An 11,027-nucleotide genomic window follows, 5' to 3' on the forward strand; every position below is an offset into this window, starting at 1 on the left:
GAGGAAGGAAACGGGATAAGGAAGGAAAAGTACCGCGAACAAGTTGGCCATCCAGAGCTCTGAAAGGGGAATGTTTCAAATCTTGGCATCAGATGGGAGCTGCCTAATTAGGCTGGCGCCGTACATGACGCTATAATTAACTGTGTGTCTGCATTTCCATTATAAACTCCCAATTTCAGGCCTTCGGGATCCAGACTTTTCAGAGAGGCTCTGGCCAGAAACTTTACCCACAGAGTGCTCCGTGTGGAAGGAACGTTGGTGTTTTCTTTTTCTTGGGCTTTTTTTCCCCTTAAAGATTGGGAGGAGGGGGTTGATGGGGGAGGGGGGGGAGGGCGGTTGTTCGTGGAGCAAAAAGGTGAAAAATTTGCCCTGTGGCTTAGCTGTAAGAACACTGTGCTTGTCTCCAAGCCACATGTTTAAGACCACTCTCTTTTTACTTCAGAAACAGTTGGGGAACTGTTTTGGTTTTTTCCTAACTAGTGAAGCAGTGTGGTCTAATGGAAAGAACACAGGTCAGGGAGTCAGAGGACCTGGATTATAATCCTGGCTCCACCACTTGTGTTTGAGTGTAGATAAGTCACTTAACTACTCTGTGCCTCGGTTTCCTCATCTGTCAAATGGGGATTCGATACCCATTATCCCTTCTACTTTGACTGTGAGCCCCATGTAGGACAGGGACTGTGTCTGACCTGATTATTCTGTACCTATTTCCGAGCTTAATACACAGTACTTGGCACATAGTAAGCGTTTAACAAGTTCTGCAAAGATTATTATTATTACTATCAGGTTGTTGTTATTATTATTATTAGGAAGAGACCACAATGATGTAAAATGAATGTTTGCTTTGAAAAAATGAAGCATATGAGTTGAAATCTAGAGGGAGAAGAAAGTGGATAGCAGGGAGAGAGGTGCAGAGTGCCTTAAAGTCAGTGGTTAGAAGTTTTTGCTTGACGTGGAAAAGAACGGGTAGCCATTTGAGGAGTGGGGAGACAGGTACAATGCTACGCACAGAGTCTTGTCTTATGGCGTCGAGTCGTTTCCGACCCATAGCGACACCACAGACACGTCTCCCAGAATGCGCCACTCTCCATCCGCAGTCATTCTGGTAATGGAGTTTTCTTGGTAAAAATATGGAAGTGGCTTACCATTGCCTCCTTCCACGCAGTAAATTTGAGTCTCCGCCCTCGACCGTCTCCCATGCTGCCGCTGCCCAGCTTGGGTGAGTTTTGACTTGTAGCAGATTGCCTTCCACTCGCTGGCCACTGACCAAGCTAGGAATGGAATGGGTGTGCCTCTGCTTGACTCTCCCTCCCGTAGCCGAGACTAGTAGATAGAGTACTGGAAACTCTCCAGGTGTGACCCTGAGAGATGCAATAAGTACTTGTGACTGATTTTTTTTTTTTTTTAGTCAAAGGGGACAGAATGACATTTCAGAAAAATGAGCCAGGAGGCAGAGTCACATATGGAATAGAGATAGGGAGAAGCTGAAGGCAGGAGGATCAACCAAAAGGCTGATGCAGTAGTCAAGCCAGGGTATTGGCAAGTTTTCATTGTGTGCAGGAAACGTGCCAACCAACTCTGCTGTATTACACTCCCTCAAGCATCTAGTACAGTGCTCTGCACACAGTGTTTATAAATATGATTGAATCATCTCAGGTGGTCTTTCAACAAACATTTCAGGTAAGAACTGGACCAGAAACATTGTGAGCTCACTGAGAAGGGCTTAGGACATGCTCTCAGGACCACCTTCCAACAGAAGACTCATTTCCTTTATCTCTCAGCCTGATTTTCTAGCAACGCCCCACTTTTGGTGCCCGTTGGACTTCCTTGGCACGCAAATGGAGGTACAAGACACCGCAAAGGCACCTCACCCCTCAGACCCTGCCCTCCAAGGACTGCAGCTAACTGGGTGGAAATAGCCCGAGGAAAAGTGTTTACCCCAAGAAGCTCTCAAAGTCCCAAAGGAAGTGCCATTGAACTCGACCCAACTGGTTCGTGACAAAAATCTTCCTGTTACCCTGAAGTTCACGGGGATTCCAGGGAACAGTGTATTTCCCTGAGGGTCCTACCCACAGCCAAGTGTTTTGAGAGCTTTAAAGAACATTCACAAGAATGGGCCGAGGTTGAGTGTCTTGGGGCTGGAAGAATAACCCTACAAACGCTCTCATTACCACCGTCCCAGGACGCCACAGATTGCTTCACACACACTCCTTCCTGGGATAAGATGATTGATAGGCTGTCAAATCAACCTTAAGGAGGCTGGAAAAATCATTTCATTAAGAGTCATGGAACACTTACTTTGTGGCAGGCTGCTGTTTTGGCCAACTCTCTTCCTTTGGTTCACGTTTCTCCAGATCAGATTGGGTGGGGACGGAAGGGCGTTTATCATGTAGCACACAGGACCTCATTTGCACTCAGGGCTGGCCCCGCAGAGACAAGCCTCCAACCCGGTTCGTTCCTGTCACACTGGTCAGATAAGGAAGAGAAAATGGAAGCTTCAGAGGAAAATTGAAGCGGGGGCACCTGAGGGCGAAGGAGGACTTAAATCATCAAATTAAGAATTGGACAAGAAAATTCAGCCTCACTTAAGGACACAGCCCTGGAATTGGGTAAATAATAATAATAGTAATAATAATAAACTCAGTTCCAGTGTTGTGTCTCTTAGTGAGGCAGAACTTTCTTGTCCAAGGGTTATATTAATGATTTAAGACCCTCCTTTAACCTCAGGTGGTCTCTACTCCAGCTTTCCTTAAGAGAAGAAATAATTAACAAAGCATTATTTTATATTTCTTAAGCACTTACTGTGTCGATCGATCAAAAGTATTTACTGAGTGCTTACCATGTGCAAAGCACTCTACTAAGGGCATGGGAGCGGGCAATACATCAATCGGTACTGAGAACTGGAGTAGACGCAAGACAGGCAGATCTGACAGTCCCTGTCCCACTGGGACTCACAGTCTAAGGGGGAGGGAGAGCAGGTATTAAATAACCGTTTTACAGATGAGGAAGCTGGAGCCCAGAGAAGTGAATTGACTTGCCCAAGATCAAACAGCAAGCAAGTGGCCGAGCCAGGTTTAGAAACCAGGTCCTTCCGTCTCCCAGGCCCATACTCTATCCACAGAGCCATGCTGCTTCTCGGTGCCCTTGTAGGAGAGGGACTGTTTCTGACCTGCTAATATTGTCACTATCCGAATACTTAGTACATTGCTTGGCTCAAAGTAAGAGCTTAACGAATACCGCAATCCTTATGAAAAGAAAGATGGTAGGGCAAAGTTGCTTAAAGAGTTCAAGGTTTTTTTATGGTATTTGTTAAACACTTACTCTATGTCAAGCTTTGCTCTAAGCGCTGGGTAGATACAAATTAATCAGGGCAGCTACAGTCCTTGTCCTACATGAAACTCACAGTCTAAGGAGGGAGAATAGTTACAGAATCCCCATTTTGCAGTTGATGAAACTGAGGAACAGAGAAGTTAAGTGACTTGCCCGAGGTCACAGAGCAGGCAAGTGACAGAGCCAGAATTAGAACCTAGGTCCTCTGCTTCCTGGGCCTGTGCTCTATCCAGTAGCCCGGGTTGCTTCCCTATTTGAGAGATGTTGGGTCAGGGGAGAGAGAGAACCCAAAAAAGATCATCAAAATCAAGTCAAGTTCACACCAAAAACCAAGACAAACTTACCAAGAGAGCCCTTCTAGGGTCAGGGCTGATGGTTCTAAGCAGGTGGAGGAAACTCTTCCACTAATCAATCAATCATGTTTATTGGGTGCTTACTGTGTGCGGAGCACTGAACAAAGCACTTAGGAGAGCTCAGTACAATAGAGTTGGTAGAAGTTTTCCCCGTCCTTAAGTAGCTTACAATCTAGAGGAGACAGACTGAACATTCAAACCAAAACAAGATGAAACTTTACAAAGTCCCTGAGGAACAGGCTGGGGCTGAGAGATCAGGCCACAGTTAGAGAACCAGAAATGCCCTCTGGGAGTCAAACTCCCAGCATTCCATGAGAACCTGAAAAAGGCACATATTCTCAAAAACAAATGCCACTTTTGCATAACCCATTCCAAGAGAAATACCATCCAGCCCCAGCACCCTTTGGGAATGATGAATGGCTTTTTGAACAAAAACATTGCTCAAGGAGGAGAGCCTGGATCAAAGGAACTGGATTTTCCTGCATCCTAAGTGGAACAGGGGACAGGAAGGGGAATAGAAGACAGGAAAGCAGGAGAACACAAAGGAAGAAGGACTCCGAGCTTATTCACTGGCGAACCTTCCCACAGGCCTCTCTTTGGGCAGAAGGCACAGTCAAGCGTTGCCTTAAACTTTTGTAATGACTTGCTGCCTGTTGATACGAAACACTTTCCTGTAATAGATGCCCGGCTCAGTGCTGGGGACCGAGAAACAGAGAGAAAGGTGTCCACTGGAGTGATGGAGCCCACAGACAGACAGGGGAGAGGCACACACACACACGCACTTCATTCATTGAGTCATTCATTATAGCGCTTACTTTGGGCAGAGTATTGTATTAAGTGCTTAGGAGCGTACAATATAACAATAAACAGATACATTCCCTGCCCACTATGAGTTTACAGGGGGAGACAGACATTACTGTAAATAAATTACAGGTAAATTACACTCACACACACACAAGGTCACACACAATACAGTTCACACTTTCACAAGGAGACAGGCACCCCCTCTCATCCAAACAGACACAATCCACAGAGCCAAGAAGCAACAGGAGATACAATAAGCAATTGGTGAGGTCAGAAGTTACTGCCACTGGCTCCCCACTCCTCCCCATCACTGAAGCCGGACACCAGTCTGAAGCAGCCCCTGGCCCCACGACCCTTGGATGCCGAAAAGAGGAGCACGACCTAGTGGATAGAGCACAGGCCTGGGAGTCAGAAGGACCTGGGTTCTAATCTTGGCTCTCCCACTTCTCTTCAGTGTTACCTTGGGCAAGTCGCTTCACTTCTCTGGACCTCAGTTACCTCATCTGAAAAATGGGGATTAAGACTGTGAGGCCCATGTGGGACAGGGACTGTTTCCAACCTGATTACTTTGTATCTGTCTCAGCGCTTAGTACAGTGCCTGGAACATAGTAAGCACTTCACAAATGCCATAAAAAAAAAAACGTCCAGGGAGCTGGGGCCACACCTGTCACTCTTTCCTGTTATTCCAGCCTTCTGCTGGTTTCCTAGAATTCTCCCTTCTGTAGTTGCTATGGCCCAAAATGGGTATTTGTCAGTCCAGCCCACTTGCTGGACCATGGCACAAGAACTGATGCAGAATTGCCTCTGCCAAGGTGGGATGTTTGGTCACAGTAATCATATTCTGTAAAAAATGAAGAGGAGGGGTGCTATATGGTCATAAAAGTGGATGTGACATTCACTCCTGGACTCTAAGACTTCCAACTTAAGATCCACTGATTTGGATTTAAATTTTTATTGAATTTTTGCTCCAAAGAATTTTAATAACAGTAACAGTAGTAATGGAATGAAACACTGAGCTAAGCAGTAGAGTAGTTACAAGATAAACGGGTCGGACACAGACCCTGCTCCTATTTGGGCTCGCAACCTAAATCGGACGGAGAACAGGTATTGAATCTCCATTTTACAGATATGCTAACTGTGGCACAGAAATGTTAAGTCACGTGGCCAAGAACACACAGGAGGCAAGTGGTGGAGCCGGAATTAGAACTTAGGTCCTCTTTCAGGTCTGTGCTTCTTCTTCTTCTTATTATTATTATTATTATTAAGGGCCATCAAGTCATTTCTGATTCGTAGCGACTCCATGGTTATAATTTCTCCAGAACATCCTGTCCTCTGCCAGAACATGCAACTTTTCTAACGGTTCTTCCGTTACCATTGTTATGGTCTCTATCCATCTAGCTGCTGGTCTACCTCTTCCACGTTTTCCCTGGGCTTTTCCTAGCATTAGTGTCTTCTTAGTCCTCCTGATTATGTGTCCAAGATATGCTAATCTAAATCGAGTCATTTGGCCTTCCAAAGACCACTTTAGTTTAATGTGCTCCAAAATCCATTCATTTGTTTTTCAGGCAGTCCTTGGTACTCGCAGAAGTCTTCTCCAACACCCCATTTCAAAAGAATCTATGTTCTTTCTATCCTGATGCTTCTTCTACTAAAGTAACAATAATGATGACGGTATTTTTGTGAAGCGCTTACTATGGGTCAGGCACTGTACTAAGCGCTGGGGTGGATACAAGCAAATCGGGTTGGACACAGTCCCTGTGCCATGTGGGGCTCCCAGGCTCAAAAATATTGACTGAGGGGCTACTGGGGGCCATGCACTGTGCTAAACACTTGGAGAGTACAAAACAAGTAGGTGACCCATTGACTACAACAAAGAGCTTACACTCTAAAGGGGGCGACAGCATGGCCTAGTGGATAGAGTATGGGCCTGAGAGTCAGAAGGACCTGGATTCTAATCCCAGCTCCTCCACCTATCTCCTGTGTTACTTGGGCACGTCACTTAAATTCTCCGTGCCTCAGTTTCCTCATCTGTAAAATGGGGATTAAGACCATGAACCCCCTGTGGGCCGCGGACTGTGCCCAACCTGATCAGCTTGCATTCATTCCTTGTCATATTTATTGAGCTCTTACTGTGTGCAAAGCACTGTACTAAGCGTTTGGGAGACTACAAATATCACAGTTCCCTGCCCACAGTGAGCTTACAGTCTAGAGGGGGAGACAGACATTAATACAAATAAAAAAAATTACAGGTATATATATATGTAAGCGCTGTGGAGCTTGTATCTACCCTAGCACTTAGAACGGGCAGAAGCACCCTGTAGGTGCTCAACGAATAAATGAATACTATTGATTGGATGGGTGGGGGGGTTGAAAGGAAGGCTGTGACTGCTCCCCAGGGGAAGATGAGTCCCCGCTGGCTGTGAGGGTCAGGGAGAATGGTGGGCCCTGCCTCATCTTCCTGAAAAGCAGAATGAATGCCCATCTGCAGGGTTACAGCCCGGGGCTCCACACCCAACCAAACAAGCTCAACGCCTGCAGCCTCTTGCCTTTGGCAAGCTTGCTCTTTAGGAAGAATCTCTCTGAGGTAGACTGACCCAGAAAGGCAGGTGGGCAGGGGGATAATCATGGACCCCAAAGATTCGTGGGATCAAACATTCGCCTCGTGACAGGCTTGGTTTCTCCTCACTTAGAGTGCCTCACCACAGCCTCGACTACGAGAGGATGGTCAGTGGGGGAGGGGGAGAACTCTCTGGACCCAGGCCCTTTCCGGAGGTGGTCAAGGGGAGAGAGAAACTTCTCCCTCCTTGCAGTGGGCCTTCTACAGGGGGTCATCTCCATCCCGTGCCTCTGCCGGACCTCATCCGGCCATGCAGGCCTGTAGCGCAGGTGCCCGCTCGCTCTCTCCCTCTTTCTCTCTCCCCCCCCCGCGACTCTGTGGCCAAGCCCAGAGCAGATTCTTGGGAATCTGGAACATCCTGGTGAGGGTGGTTTGTGTGCATGAGCGCACACATAAGCACACATACACACCACACACACACCCAGACACACCACCCCAGCGCGAGCTCTGAGAAACCAGGACCAGACTGGCAGGAGCAGATAACCGACTGCTTCGGGGTCTTTCAAGTGGTATCGGAGTACAGACAGGCAAGCATCCAGGAGACTGGACAGATTTAAAAGGAAGGGGGTGGGGGGGGGGGGGGGAGGAACGAAAAGGTCCTCCCCCCCTCCCCGCCCCTCCCTGGCTTTAAAGCAGAGAACAAAGTGAGTGAGGATCAGAGACAGCAAGGTGATGGTTATGACACTAAGACAATTAATCACTGACAGATGTGAAGGGTCAGGCAGCGAGGCCTGCTGGGAGGGCCAGCGGGGGTTCTTGGACCAGGAATAGAGGGGAAAACTAACCTGTCATGTCAGCGGGCGTGGAGGGGGCTCGGGGAGCCCGCCCGGCACTGGACGAGGCCGGACCGCCGCTCCATAATCAAATGACAATGCACTTTCCGCCACCCCGGGGCCGGGGGGGAGTGACGACTTAATAATTCCCGTCAGTCAAAAGCACTAAAAATACCCTCCCGATTCAGCGCCCTCCCTTCAGTAATGAACACGCCGGGGGTCCCGCCTGATGAATAGGCCGCTTCTTGACTGACAAGGACAAATGTTTGTGTGGTATGAGCCTGGTGTCAGACAGGCATAAATAATTCACATTGCCGTGGCCCGGGAGAGCCCGTGGCGGCGGCCTCCTTAGAAGTCTTCTTCTGCACCCCCTGTGGCCCCCTCCCCTCTCCGGCCACCGTGCCCCCACCCGGTACCGGCCGGCCCGTTCGCGTCGCTTCCCCGGCTCCGAGTCCAGTCGGGGGGCTTTTGGGTCTTCGTCGAGGCCCGCTCGGGTGCGACGGTGGTCCAGCGACGGCGGAGAGGTGGCGGATGCAGCCCGGAGCTGGTGAACTGTGGTACCCTTCTAGGGGCTCCACCCAGGCAGACCCCACAGGGACACTCAAGGTCCCAGGACCGTTTCTCCATTTAAGGTCACTCTGAGGTGGGGTCGGCCAGTGAGCTAGGAGGTACGAGCGGTCTCGTGGCCTAGCAGAAAGGGCCCGGACCTGGGAGTCGGAAGACCTGGGTTCTAATCTTGAATCTGTCACCTTGTTTTTTAATGGTATTTTTTGAAGTGCTTACTATATGCCAGGCCCCGTTCTAAGCCTTGGGGTAGGTATAAATCGATCAGGTTGGACACAGTGTCTGTTTCACATGGAGCTCACAGTCTTAATCCCCATTTTACGGCAGAGGGAACTGAGGCCCGGAGAAGTGTCTTGCTCAAGGTCACCCAGCAGACAAATGGCAGAGCCAAAATTAGAACCCAGGTCCTTTGGACTCCCAAGGCTGTGCTCTATCCACTAGGCCACGTCGCTTCTCTGAGCCACGCTGCTACGCTGAGCCACGCTGCTTCGCTTGCCTGCCGTGCGACCTTGGGTAAGTCACTTCACTTCTCTGGGTCTCAGTTTCCTCATTTGTAAAATTTAGGCTGCGGGCACCGGGTAAGAAAGGGACCGTCTGACCTGATTAGCTTCTATCTACCCCAGTGCTTAGAACAGTTCATGAGGCATAGTAGGCGCTTAACAAATATGACGATTATTACACAGGTGGTTAGCTTAGGATTAAAGGATAGAAGTGCTAGAGATGGATGTCGAACAGATCGGACTAACCCGCCCTTCTCCAGCATGTGTTTGTCGTGGGGGGCAAGCAGGAGGATGGTGTCCAAAAGCAGACCGCCAACAGAGGTCGATGGGACTGTAAGTCCGTTATTGGGCAGGGATAATAATAATAATAATAATGTCGGTATTTGTTAAGCGCTTACTATGTGCCGAGCACTGTTCTAAGTGCTGGGGTAGACACAGGGGAATCAGGTTGTCCCACGTGGGGCTCACAGTCTTCATCCCCATTTTACAGATGAGGTAACTGAGGCACCGAGAAGTGAAGTGACTTGCCCACAGTCACACAGCTGGCAAGTGGCCGAGCCGGGATTCAAACTCATGACCTCTGACTCCAAAGCCCGTGCTCTTTCCACTGAGCCACACTGCTTCTCTTAGGGATTGTCTCTATCTGTTGCCGAACTGTACATTCCAAGCGCTTAGTACAGTGCTCTGCACATAGTAAGCGCTCAATAAATACTATTCAATGAATGAATGAAAGTGTCCATCCCTGCGTGGGCTACTTTTCTCGCACAGTTGAGGTATCTGCTTGAAGTGAAGCAGCGTGGCGCAGTGGAAAGAGCACGGGCTTTGGAGTCAGGGCTCATGAGTTCGAATCCCAGCTCTGCCACTTGTCAGCTGTGTGACTGTGGGCAAGTCACTTAACTTCTCTGTGCCTCAGTTCCCTCATCTGTAAAATGGGGATTAAGACTGTGAGCCCCACGTGGGACGACCTGATTCCCCTGTGTTTACCCCATCGCTTAGAACAGTGCTCTGCACATAGTAAGCGCTTAACAAGTACCAACTAGAGGCAGGGGACTGGACCAAATGGTCTCTCCAAGTCCGTTTCAGCCCTCCATCTTTCGAAGAGAAGTAAAATATCTCTGCTCTGGGTCATAATTTCCACTTTTGCCCGCAGCCTGATTTCTTTCCAGTTCCGGGTAACGGGTTGATTTGTCTTCTCCTCTTCCCACCCCAATTTCCTTGGGGCTCCATCCCGTGCCCTCACCCTCCAACACCAGCACCAGCACACCCCAGAGGCCTTCCGGAGATGTCCCTCATCCCCTCCGACCTCCAAAAAGCAGTCAGCCAGGGCCCAGACCTCAAGTGCCCCTCCCCACGCAGCCGTCTGCCACTGAAATGGGTTCAAGGGCAGATTCATCTGGTCCCTCTTCCTGCCCCACTCTTTCTATCTTATCTCAGCAGCTGCCAGTTTCCCCCTGTACAGACCCTGTCCCTCTGGGCCTTTTACCCCCACACTGGGTAGATGAGTAAAAATGAGAACAAACGACTAAAAAATAGTCCACTTTCTTTGAAAGGAAAACCAGCAGTCTGAAGCACCTGAAGGATGGGAGGGGTGGATGTCGGCATTTCTCCCCGAAGTTTCATTACTTGAAGATTAGCTTTGCAAATAAAGATGGACATGTGGCTTTGTTCACAGTTTACAGGAGGGTTCTGCCCTCAGGGGGAAAAAAGGGGGTCGAGTTTCAACCAAGTTGTGAAACTCACAGCAGCAACACCCCAGCGGCTTGAAAGAGAGACCTCATATGAATAATGATAATGATAATCATAATAAAATAATAGGGAAAGCAGCACGGTCTAGGGGAAAGGGCATGGGCCTAGGTGTCGGAGGATCTGGGTTCTAATCCTAGCTCCACCACTTTCTTGCTGTGTGACCCTGGCAAGTGACTTGAGTTCTCAGGGCCTCAGTTTCCTCAACTGTAAAATGGGGATTCAACACCTGTTCTCCCTCCTACTTAGACTGTGAGCTCCATGTAGGATAGGGACTGTGTCTAACCCGCGATTAACGTATATCTATCCTAGTGTTTAGTACAGTGACTGGCATGTAGTAAAC

At 48.9% G+C, this 11,027-nt stretch overlaps 1 non-coding gene across 1 annotated transcript; it reads right to left on the reverse strand.

The window, feature by feature from the left end:
• Positions 1 to 1,229: 1,229 nt before the first annotated feature.
• On the reverse strand, positions 1,230 to 1,371 carry LOC114815340. The gene has a single exon (XR_003763103.1). It is a non-coding gene; the product is annotated as a small nucleolar RNA SNORA7 (small nucleolar RNA).
• Positions 1,372 to 11,027: the final 9,656 nt, after the last annotated feature.

Source organism: Ornithorhynchus anatinus, chromosome 11, assembly GCF_004115215.2.
Source record: "Ornithorhynchus anatinus isolate Pmale09 chromosome 11, mOrnAna1.pri.v4, whole genome shotgun sequence".
Taxonomy (NCBI): domain Eukaryota; kingdom Metazoa; phylum Chordata; class Mammalia; order Monotremata; family Ornithorhynchidae; genus Ornithorhynchus; species Ornithorhynchus anatinus.